This window comes from Myotis myotis, unplaced genomic scaffold (assembly GCF_014108235.1).
Source record: "Myotis myotis isolate mMyoMyo1 unplaced genomic scaffold, mMyoMyo1.p scaffold_m19_p_40, whole genome shotgun sequence".
NCBI lineage: Eukaryota > Metazoa > Chordata > Mammalia > Chiroptera > Vespertilionidae > Myotis > Myotis myotis.
In genome coordinates, this window is record NW_023416347.1 from 437522 (window position 1) to 448840 (window position 11319).

The 11319-nt window shown below is 47.8% G+C and overlaps 1 long non-coding RNA gene and 1 other non-coding gene across 2 annotated transcripts; both read left to right on the forward strand.

Annotated features, from left to right (window-relative positions):
- Window positions 1–6628: 6628 nt before the first annotated feature.
- Window positions 6629–9585, forward strand: LOC118654997. The gene is made up of 2 exons (XR_004967171.1): window positions 6629–6712; window positions 9355–9585. It is a non-coding gene; the product is annotated as an uncharacterized LOC118654997 (long non-coding RNA).
- LOC118655005 lies at window positions 8566–8692 on the forward strand. Its single transcript, XR_004967176.1, has one exon.
- Window positions 9586–11319: the final 1734 nt, after the last annotated feature.

Below are 11319 nucleotides of genomic sequence, written 5' to 3' on the forward strand. Positions count from 1 at the left end.
CGGGCATGTGCCCTTGACTGGAACAGAACCCGGGACCATTCAGTCCACAGGCCCACAGGCTGATGCTCTATCCACTGAGCCAAACCAGCCAGGGCTATACCACTATTTTTATATATAGGACATCTTGTTCCTCTGGGCCTCAACTTCCTCATCTGTGAACTAGGAATAACTAAAAGGCTGGGCACCACTGAGAGCTCTTTGTGAGCTGGACAACGGGGAACAGGCAAGGTTTGTTTATCTTAGATTTGCCCCTGAGTTGGGCATCAGAGGAGGAAGGGGGGAGAGAAGACATCTTTTCAGCTCAGAGGAGAACAATGGGCCCTCAGAGGCCGGCTGTCTCCCTCTGACCCCTGCCCCAGAGTCTCAGGGAATCACCCAGCTGGAAAGGCCCTGGCTCTCCCGCTGCAAGTTCCCAGGGGGGAGGAGGGGGGAGGGGAGAGGGGGAGAGGGATGAGGGGAGGAGGTACTCCGGCCAGCAGCAGCCGGGCCCCTGGACTCAGCCAGGGTCTGGGTGAGAAGATGCCCATTCAGATAGTGGATCTAGGTCCGAGGTGTTGCTCCATCCATCATGATGACACTGATTGCCAGACACTGCACTGCAACCCATTTGACCCTAACAACGTCACAAAAGATACTGTTGTTGTCATTCCTGTTTTCCACATGGGGAAACTGAGGCTAGGAGAGGTGGCCAAGGTTACAGACTGGTCAGTGGAGGAACCAGGATTCGGGTCCAGGCAGCCTGGCTCCAGTGCCCGTGACCCTAACCGCTGCACAGTACTGCCTCTTCCTGCTGCCAGCCAATGAGCGCTGCCCTTCCCCAGACCCCATCACCGGGAGGGACTGGCCCTGTGCCCGTCCCGCCCTGGGGAACCTTTCCCCTTGGTTTCCAATGACAGGAAAAGGAGCGAGGCCGGGAGCTGTGAGCAAGAACCCAGGGACGGGCAGCCCCATCCCAGGCACCAGCCTGAGAATGCTGCCCAGCCTATCAGGGCCCCTTCCAGAGGCCTGAGTTCTTCTCCTCGCCCTGACGCCTTCAGAACAGAGTGGTTGGGGTGGCCCTGAGACTGGGTGTGGGGGTGGCAGGCAGTCTCTGGGACCCAGGACCCTCTCCTTCCCCCAGAGGCCTCTGCAGGACCTCAACCCAGTGGGGTCCTGTCACTGAGCACAGGCCTGGTGGGGCTCTGTGGCTGTGCTCTGACCCGAATTTCCAGCCCCTCCTGTCCCATTTCAGTCTCATCCTGGACAAAAGTTCCTCTGTGAGAGGCAAGGTTTTGGGGTCAGTGCTCCCTGCTGGCCACCTTCAGTTACAAAAAGGGCTGGGGCAGCCCTAGCTGGTTTGGCTCAGTGGATAGAGTGTTGGCCTGCAGACTGAAGGGTCCCGGGTTCGATTCTGGTCAAGGGCACAGATCCGGGTTGCACGCTGGATCCCCAGTAGGGGGCGTGCAGGAGGCAGCCAATCAATGATTCTCTCTCATCGTTGATGTTTCTAGTTTTCTCTCACTTCCTCTCTGAAATCAATAAAATACATTTAATAAATAAATAAAAAAGAAAGAAAAAAGGCTGGGGCCAAGCAGGCCCTTCCCATGAGCCCCCAGCACACCGTGTGGTGGCCTTTCCTTCCCTTACAAAGCCTCTGGTCAGAGTGATCCCATCCCGCAGCCCAGCCCCAGCCCCAGCCCCAGCAGCTCACCTTGCAGCAGCGCGCTCCACACCTTGCTAGGTGCTCTCCTTCTGTGGACAGAGCAGGGAGAACAAGGGGTCTGGTCCGCCCCTCAGGCAGATAAAGATGCCAAGCAGGAAGCCCTGAGGGCCTGTTCTGAGCATCACAGGTTAGGCCAGTCTGGTGGCAGCACTTCTTGCTCCTGGCAGCCTTTGGGGGCAGGTGACAGCCAGATAGTGTGAGGCTAAGGTTTTTGGTTGGGTAACTGGTACCCTCACCCACCCTCTCTTCCTTCCTCCTGGTGTTCAGCCCCCACCCCATACTTGCTTGTGCCAGCCCTGCCGCTTGTGCCTGCTCTCTGAAGGGGTCCTTCTCCCTCACTGGCCTCCCCAGGGCACTCAAATGCCACATCCACCATATACCACATCATACAATGTAGTTCTCTCTACTAGTATATGTAATATAGTTCTCATCATATAACTGAGTTCTCTATTCAGCCTTAATAGGGCAAATAATTCTAAATTAAAAAATTTTCAGACTATAGAAAAAATAGCTCCCTAATTTAAGGGATCTAGTATAATTTCAAATACGCCACTCTGATTAACACAGTTCCAAAAAACCCTACATATCAATCTCACTCATAAAAGATACATTCTATGTCAGAATGGCTATCATCAACAAATCAACCAACGACAAGTGCTGGCGAGGATGTGGAGAAAAAGGAATCCTCATGCACTGCTGGTAGGAATGCAATCTGGTGCAGCCACTGTGGAAAACAGTATGGAGTTGCCTCAAAAAATTAAAAATAGAACTCCCATTTGACCCAGTAACCCCACTTCTAGGAATATATCCCAAGGAATCAGAAACACCAATGAGAAAGGATTTGTGTACCCCTATGTTCATAGCAGCACAATTTACAATAGCCAAGATTTGGAAACAAAATAGTAAAAGTGCCCATCAGCTGATGAGTGGATTAAAAACTGTGGTACGGCTACACAATGGAATACTACGCTGCTATAAAAAAGAAGGAATTCTTACCACTAGCAATAGCATTGATGGACATGGAGAGCATTATGCTAAGCTAAATAAGCCAGTTGGAGAAAAATATCACATGATCTCACTTATTTGTGGAATATAATGAACATAAATTGATGAACAAAAATATATCCAGAGACAGAGAAGCTTCAAACAGACCGTCCAACCTCAGAGGGAAGGCAGGGGTGTGTGGGGGCGGGGTAAGAGATCAACCAAAGGACTTGTGTGCGGGCATATAAGCATAACCCATAGACACAGACACTAGGGATGAGGGCATGTGCTGGGAGGTGGGAATGGCCGGGGAGAGGTCAATGGGGGGAAAAGGAGACATACGTAATACTTTAATCAATAAGGAGTAAAAAAAAAAAAAAAAAAAAAAATGATACATTCTAAATAAAATGCCAATAAATTGTACCCAAAAGTATATCAAAAGAATAATAATACTCTGACCAAATAGAGTTGATTGGAAATGCTATTAGTATTTTAAAAGACACCATATCGCCCAGCTGGTGTGGCTCAGTGGTTGAGCATCGACCTATGAACCAGGAAGTCACGGTTCAATTCCCGGTCAGGGCACATGCCTGAGTTCTGGGCTCGATCTCCAGTGTGGGGAGTGTAGGAGGCAGCTGATCCATGATCCTCTCTCAACATTGTTGCTTCTGTCTCCCTCTTGCTCTCTCTTCGTCTCTGAAATCAATAAAAAATATATTTAAAAATTTAAAAAAATAATAAAAGGCACCATATCAAAATGTTTATTATTTGGTGACAAAAGTGCTATCTTTAAAACACTGGATTTTCCCACTCTGGAACAGAAATCTATATTTACTTGAGTTTTTAATACCTTTCAATAAGATTTCCTATTTCCCATAAAAGTATTCTACATCTTTTGTTCAGTATCTACATTTCTGCATTTTATCAAGTTGTTATTTATCTATTCCCATTTTGCTAAGTGTTTTAAATGAGATACTGAATTTTTTCAGAAAACACTTTATCGGTTGAAATGCCCATATAGCTTAAAATCTCTTAACTGCTAATACAATGACTTACAGCAACAGATTTTTCTAATGGTATATCATTGCTGGGATCAACGCCTTCTTGTTCTAGAGGGAATGCAGGATTAATTTGTTAGTATTTTATTTTAGAGCTTTGTATCTATGTTTGGTGTCTAGTTTTTTCTTGTGCTGTTTTTGTTAGATTTTAGTAGGAAGGGGATGTTAATGTTATAAAATAAGTTGAACAACACTCCCCTTCACCCCAATGCTATATACAGCACAACTTCCATCACAGAAAAATTGACAAGTCAAAATTATGTGGCTTGATGGCAGCGTCCTAGGGATAAGGGACAGCATGAGCAGACACTATAGGATTGAAGAGTAACACTAAGTAGGTTTGGCTTAAGCTGCTAATTAACCTTCAAAGTACAACTCCTCTGCCCAAATACTGACTTATTCCTCATTTTATTTTTTAAGTAATATTTTTATTGATTTCAGAGAGGGAGAGGGAGAGATAGAAACATCAATGATGAGAATCACTGACTGGCTGCCTCCTGCACGCCTCCTACTGGGGATCCAGCCTGCAACCCGGGCATGTGCCCTTGATCGGAATCAAACCTGGGACCTTTCGGTCTGCAGGCTGACACTCTATCCCCTGAACTAAACCAGCTAGGGCTACCCCACATTTTACATCAAGCATAAGATCTTTCTTTTTTAACTCATTTTACAACTCAACCTGGGCTTTCTCGTCTGTGACGTTGGTTTGCCTGGAATAAATATCACATGATCTCACTTATTTGTGTAATATAATGAACATAAACTGATAGCACATCCAAATCCTACCCACCTATCAAGGAAATAGCCCAAATGTCCACAAAAACTTCTCAGATCCAATAGAATGACGTTTGAATTCACTTGCACTACAACCATTTATTGTTGACTGTTGTCTTGCCTACTTCTTAAGCTGTTGGCACCTGTATGGGGCTGGGCAGTGTCACCCCAAAAATGCATGTCCTCCTCGAACCTCAGAATGTGACTTCGTCTGGAAATAGGGTCACGGCAGATGTACTTAGTGAAGGCCAGGTCATACTGGGGTCGAGTGGGCCCTCGATCCAACAGGACTGGTGTCCTTCCAGGAGAAGAGACTCACAGAGGGAGAGGCACAGCGTGAAGTGGCTGCAAGCTAAACAACGCCAAGGATTGATGGACGCCACCCGAAACTAGCAGGAGGCAAGGACGAGATTTACCCAGTTGCAGAGGAATCGTGATCCTGCCGACACCTTCTTTTTGGATTTCTAGCCTCCAGACCTGTGGGAGAACAAATATCTGTTGTTCAGGCCACCCGGCTTGTGACAGCCTTAGGAAACTAAAACAAGGACTATGATGATTTCTAATCGGTCTGCCTGGCCCCACAGTGGAGCGGACGGCTACGTAGGTGCTATGTGAAACCAGACAACCAATGGGTCCAGGCTGCCTGTCACTACGAGCGCCAATGAAGCAGAGACAGGGTTGAATCAAATACGAGTGTTTATTCCAATACTGCCAGCAGCATGGGAGAGCAGCAGGTCACCCACAAAGATCCGCTTGCCTCTCTCTGTTAGCCAGCTGCTGATATGGGGGAGGAGAACGAAGATTACATGGGAAAGTTGGCACCGTATAAACAGGACAGGTTACAAGTCATGCGGGCTGGGGGGGTGGGGGTCGCAGAGGGCAGGTGCCTGTGTACAACTCCCACCCAGGTTAGACTGTGCTGTTTTTAAATCAGAACAGAACCATCACGGTTAACAGGGCATGATTAATATTTATTTTATTTTTTATAACTAACTAGGGGGCCCAGTGCACAAAATTTGTGCACTTGGGGTGGGGGTGGGGTGTCCCCTCAGCCCTGCACCTCTTGCAGTCCAGGAGCCCTCAGTCAGACGCCCTTAGTGCTGCCACCGAGGCAGGAGGCTCCAGCCACTGCCTCACCAGCCTGTGAGCCCAGCTTCTGGCTGAGCGGAGCTCCCCCTGTGGGAGCACAGGGACCACCAGGGGGTAGCTCTGCATTGAGCATCTGCCCCCTGGCGGTCAGTGCGCATCACGCCACTGGTGGTTCCTCTTCCATCAACTGCATATTAGCCTTTTATTATATAGGAAGGAGGCTAGCTAGTCCCCAATATTATATATATTTCTGCCCCTAACATACTAGTCCCTCCCTTGCCAGCAGTAAGAGTCCAGGATAACCTGGTGCTTAAGGGCCCCTGCTGACAGGATTGCACAGCCAATGGTCAGTAAGTGATGGGCTTTCTTTTTTTTTGTTTAATCCTCACCCGAGGGGTGGGGAGAGAGAGGGAGGGAGAGAGAGAGAGAGAGAGAGAGAGAGAGAGAGAGAGAGAGAGAGAGAGAGAGAGAGAGAGAGAGAAACATCCACCTGAGACACATCTGATTGGTTGCGCGCCCCAACCAGGGTATGGAACCTGCAACCCAGGCAGGTGCCTTTGACCGGGAACCGAACCCGCGACCCCTCGGTGCGCGGGCCGCGTTCTAACCACGGAGCCCACCGGCCAGCGGTGGGCATTCTTACAGCAGCTTGTGGGGCTACACGGATACGCAAAACACAGAGAAATTAAAAGCGAGTGGTAGGCGGAGCTAAGCACGAAAAGGGCGCGGAGGGGAGGTCGCCCCGAGAGGAGGAGGAGGGAGTTTTGAGGCGATGGAGCCTCCGAGCCGCCCTGCGGGCCCCGCTGAAGGGCTCCCGGCCCTCTCCCCACGCCTCGCACCCAGCAACATCAGCAACATGACCTCCTGTCCGGCTGTCTCTCTGTCCGAGCCCCATGGGTGACACTGGCCGACCTCAGGAAGAGCGCCCCGCCTCACTCGGTCTGAGCCCGCGCGCCGCGTCGGTCCTCTACGTCATCACGCTGTTCGGGGGGCGGGACTTCCTCCCCACGCCCCGGAAGCGGGGAAGGACTCTTTCCCGCGGTGAAGAAACAGGGCTTGTGATGGAGGTCAGGTGCCGGAGGGCTGCCTGCGTCTGTCGCGTAGAGTAAGGCCGCTCTCTGGCCACCTGGCGGGGCGGGTGACAGCGGCGTCCTCGTAGGCGGGCGGGTTTCAGGGGGTGCGGCGGGGACCCCGAGTTTAGGGGACGGGTTGGCGACACCAGCGAGCGTCCTAACTCATCCTAACTCATGGTGCTCAGCTGTCTCGCCCTCTTCTGAGAAACGAGCCGGTAGCGGTGGTGGGGAGAGGCGTGGAAGGGAGAAATACACAGAGTAAAGTTTAATTTTAAAAGTTCAGTAGATGAGCTTCGTGTCGGGGATACCCTGTGTCGCGTAAGGGATGTGATGGGGGTTGGGGGAGGGGGGCGTAGGGACCCAGATATTCTGAACCTGTGACTTCTGGAGGCATCAGCATCTGTCGCATTAATTTGGACGAGGAAGAGGAGGCCCTTTCTAGGTGCCTAGGGAGTCTGTGGCTGGTTTCTAAACTGTAAATAGTACATAAGACGGTGTCAGGTGTCTTATACCTTTCTCCATAGCGCTATCCTTACTTTTGGATTGTGCTTCTCTTGTTCTTTATTATTATTTTTTAATCTCACCGTCCCTCTCCTCCCTTCACTGGATGGAAAGGAAGCCCGAGGGTAGGAATCTTTCTCAGGGGCGGAGTGGTAGGACAGGTTTACCAAGAAGTAATGTTTAGACTCAGTAAATCCGTCTCTAAAAACCAAGTTCCTGCTTTGTTAGAAAGCACTCAGGGTGCTCATCGACCTGTGAACTAGGAGGTCAGGGTTCATCGACCTGTGAACTAGGAGGTCAGGGTTCGATTCCCGGTCAGGGCACAGGCCTGGGTTGCAGGCTCCAACCCCGGTGTGGGGCGTGCAGGAGGCAGCTGATCCCTGATTCTCTCTAATCGTTGACGTTTCTATCTCTCTCACTCTCCTTTCCTCGCTAAAATCAATAAAAAACATATACTTTCTTTTAAAAAAGCACACTGGGGCCCTAGCTGGTTTGGCTCAATGGATAGTGTTGTTAGCCTGTGGACTGAAGGGTCCCGGGGTTCTATTCTGGTCTAGGGCACATGCCCGGGTTGCGGGCTCATCCCCAGTAGGGGGCGAGCGGGAGGCAGCCGAACAATTGATTCTCTCTCATCATTGATGTTTCTAGCTCTCTCCCTCTCCCTTCCTCTCTGAAATCAATAAAATATATATATTTTATATATATCATATATTATATATATATATATCTCACACTGGGGAAACCTCAATTTTGTTTGGTGGATGCATTATATTCTTGCCTCCAATCCAGTCTGTTTGAATCTAACAGCATCTCCTATGCTCCTTTCAAAGGAGAGACTCACATCCAGGCTTAGGAATGAGCATGAGGGGCAGCAAGATTAGAGTCCAAGTTCATACTACAAGGAAAAGATGCTGCCTGGCTGGAGTTGTCTTTCCAAATTCTAAATTCTTTATCTTGCATTTAGACTCATTAACCACTGATTGCAGGGAAGCAGGTATATATGAGAGTTCAGGTCTCTTAAGTAAGCTTGAAAAGGATAGATGGCCATTCCATTAAAATCCTAACATGCTAGGACAGTGTTTTATTTATTTATTTATTTATTTATTTATTTATTTATTTATTTATTTATTTATAAAATATATTTTATTGATTTTTTTACAAAGAGGAAGGGAGAGGGATAGAGAGTTAGAAACATCGATGAGAGAAACACTGATCAGCTGCCTCCTGCACACTCCCTACTGGGGATGTGCCCGCAACCAAGGTACATGCCCTTGACCGGAATTGAACCTGGGACCCTTGAGTCTGCAGGCCGACGCTCTATCCACTGAGCCAAACCGGTTAGGGCTAGGACAGTGTTTTAAAAGCTGGACTGGGTCGTGTTCTTCTGGAGACTAAGAAAACAGAGTCCTTGAAGTCAAGCTGACTCAGCTTTCAGCCTCCTACATTAAAAGGTAGATAGAACAGGTCTTGTTTGCGAAATAAATTCGAGACCTACTGATCTACCAACAGCAATTATGCACTTTCCATTGTCATATTATAAGGTAGCAATGGTAAGTTTATAGATTAGAAAGGGTGGGTAAAGACGGGGGGAACCCAGGAGAATCTACTGTACTCATTGACAGGAAGTGATCAGAAATTGGAGACGTTTAAGAAAGGGGGAGAGGACCTTTCCCGTAATGTAGTATTGAGTGGGTCCAGGAAGTTTTCTGGTAGCTAAACCTCCCTGGGTAGAGACCCACATGCCCACGCAGTTGCTCTGCTTCAGAAATAGTTTATTGGATGTGTACGAGTGGTTACATACCATTTGAACCTGCAGGAAGTCACTATTAAGCATACACTTTTCCAAATAAAAGGCAATTTCATTATACCAGAAACGGATGTCATTTTATATGTCAAGTCTCACTAACTTGCCAATCCCACGTAGTAAGGGTGATACTTACATTCTGAGTATTCTGAATCACTAAGCCCATGTTAGTTTATACCAAGATTCTGTGCTTTTTTCCACATATTCTCTTTCCCTTTTGTTGATGGAAGCCAAAGCTTATGTTAACTACTCAGGAGTTATAAAGTGGTAGATATTGATGTCTTTTATTTAAGTTACCCAGTGTCAGGAATTGTGGCTACAGTGATCTGGCATTTTTTTAATCTTTTTTTTTTTTTTTTTTTTAAACAGGTTGCAGGTGAACATGGCCTTGAGGTAAATCTTGCCCTTGTTGAAGTTTAGTTTCAGCAGATGATTTCTGGCATTTTAAGGAATTGGAATATTTTACAAGAAACAAAAGTTTTATTTGCTTCTGTCCTAGACTTAATTTTTCTTCTTGTAGAAGATGAGAAACAGTTTAAACAAAAATTCTTTATGGTAAATAATTATGATGCTTAAATTAAATGGATTTTAAATGTCAAAGCCACTTGTAGATAGTTTTATTCTTGGTCAAATAAAATTTTACTAACCCCTAGGTGTCGAGTTTTTATCCATTTTAACCATGTTCATATTGTTTGCGAAGTACACCATAAAGCCTACAAGAACCCTGAATTCAACCCGACCTTATCTGTGATATCCTACTTCCTACTCCATAGTTCCTGTTGCAGTAGCTGAGAACATTTTTCAGTATACACATAATCTCTATATATAAAAGGCTAAGCGACCGGTAGGTATGATGTGCACTGACCACCAGGGGGCAGATGCTCAATGCAGGAGCTGCCCAGCAACAGCAACTTTGCAGAGTGCCCTCTCGCACTCCAGGACCCCTCGGGGGATGTCGGAGAGCTGGTTTTGGCCCAATTCCCGCAGGCCAGGCTGAGGGACCCCACCTGCTAGAGCAGCCGTGGGCAAACTACGGCCCGCGGGCCGGATCTGGCCCGTTTGAAATGAATAAAACTAAAAAAAAAAAAAAGACCGTACCCTTTTATGTAATGATGTTTACTTCTTTATTTATATTAGTTCATACAAACACTCCATCCATGCTTTTGTTCCGGCCCTCCGGTCCAGTTTAAGAACCCATTGTGGCCCTCGAGTCAAAAAGTTTGCCCACCCCTGTGCTAGAGGGACCCTGCTCACTTCTCAGATGCCCTTAGCCGTGGCGCAGCCCCAGGTGTGGCTGGCGGGACCACCGGCCACGGGAGGTTGGCTCCAGGGTGTGTCCAGCCCATCTCGCCTTGCCCCACTGGCCACCTTCTAATTTCCTTTAAATGTGCAAAAATTCATGCACTGGGCCACTAGTTATAATTGTTGACAGTTTGAAGCATTTCTGTGCTTATATGGGCTGTACTGTGCATGTTTCAAGGTAGTGATCCACCTTCGCAGGGCAGATGCGTGTGTGTGTGTGTGTGTGTGTAAAGGTGAGTTGTTAATTCAGGAATCTGAGCTGCTGTTTATAACAAGAGGCAGAGTTGAGACAGGAGATGAGAGGTGTTCATTGTGTCCAGCTTTGAGCGTGCTAGAAAACACGAATGTTTTAGAGTGAAAGATTTTTAAGTTAACACAAAATCTTAAGTGATGAGGTGAGGGACTGTCGTTTAGAGAGGCATCCACGGGGCACTAAATTGCTTCTGAGAATCGCTTCACAGAAAGAATCATCTACTCTGCATCTTGACCCGTAAGCTTGAAAATGCTGTGTGCGCAAAGCTTTCAGTGGCAACTGGAAACCAGAACTGGAGAGCCAGTGGGGCCGGGCACTGAGGTCAGAGAGCAGCGAGGGAGGGTGCCCCAGAGCCGCTGGCTGGGGACCACTCTGCCCCCAGGCTCAGCTTTGCCCGTTGGGCTGTTCTCTTTTAAGAACATTTGCTGTATGCCATACACGGCTGTGCACTCTCACATTTGTCATGAAACCCCCCAATCCTCTCAGACAAGAATGTATTATTTTTCTTTGTTTAAAGGGAAACAGATGCTCTGGAAGAATAAGTGACTTTTCTAGGGTTCGAAGGCAAAGGAGCTACAAAATAGCAGTCACACCTAGGCCTTGATTTCCAATCTGGTTCTCTTTACATTAAGGGACACTCCCAGAATTAGTTACAACCACTCTATTTTTTACAGGGATGCACAAATGGGTGAAGCTGACAACTAAAAGTGATCTATTCCCCCACCCCAATAACACAGTGAAAGCAGCACATTCATGTGCAGGCGTCTGTGCTACGAGGA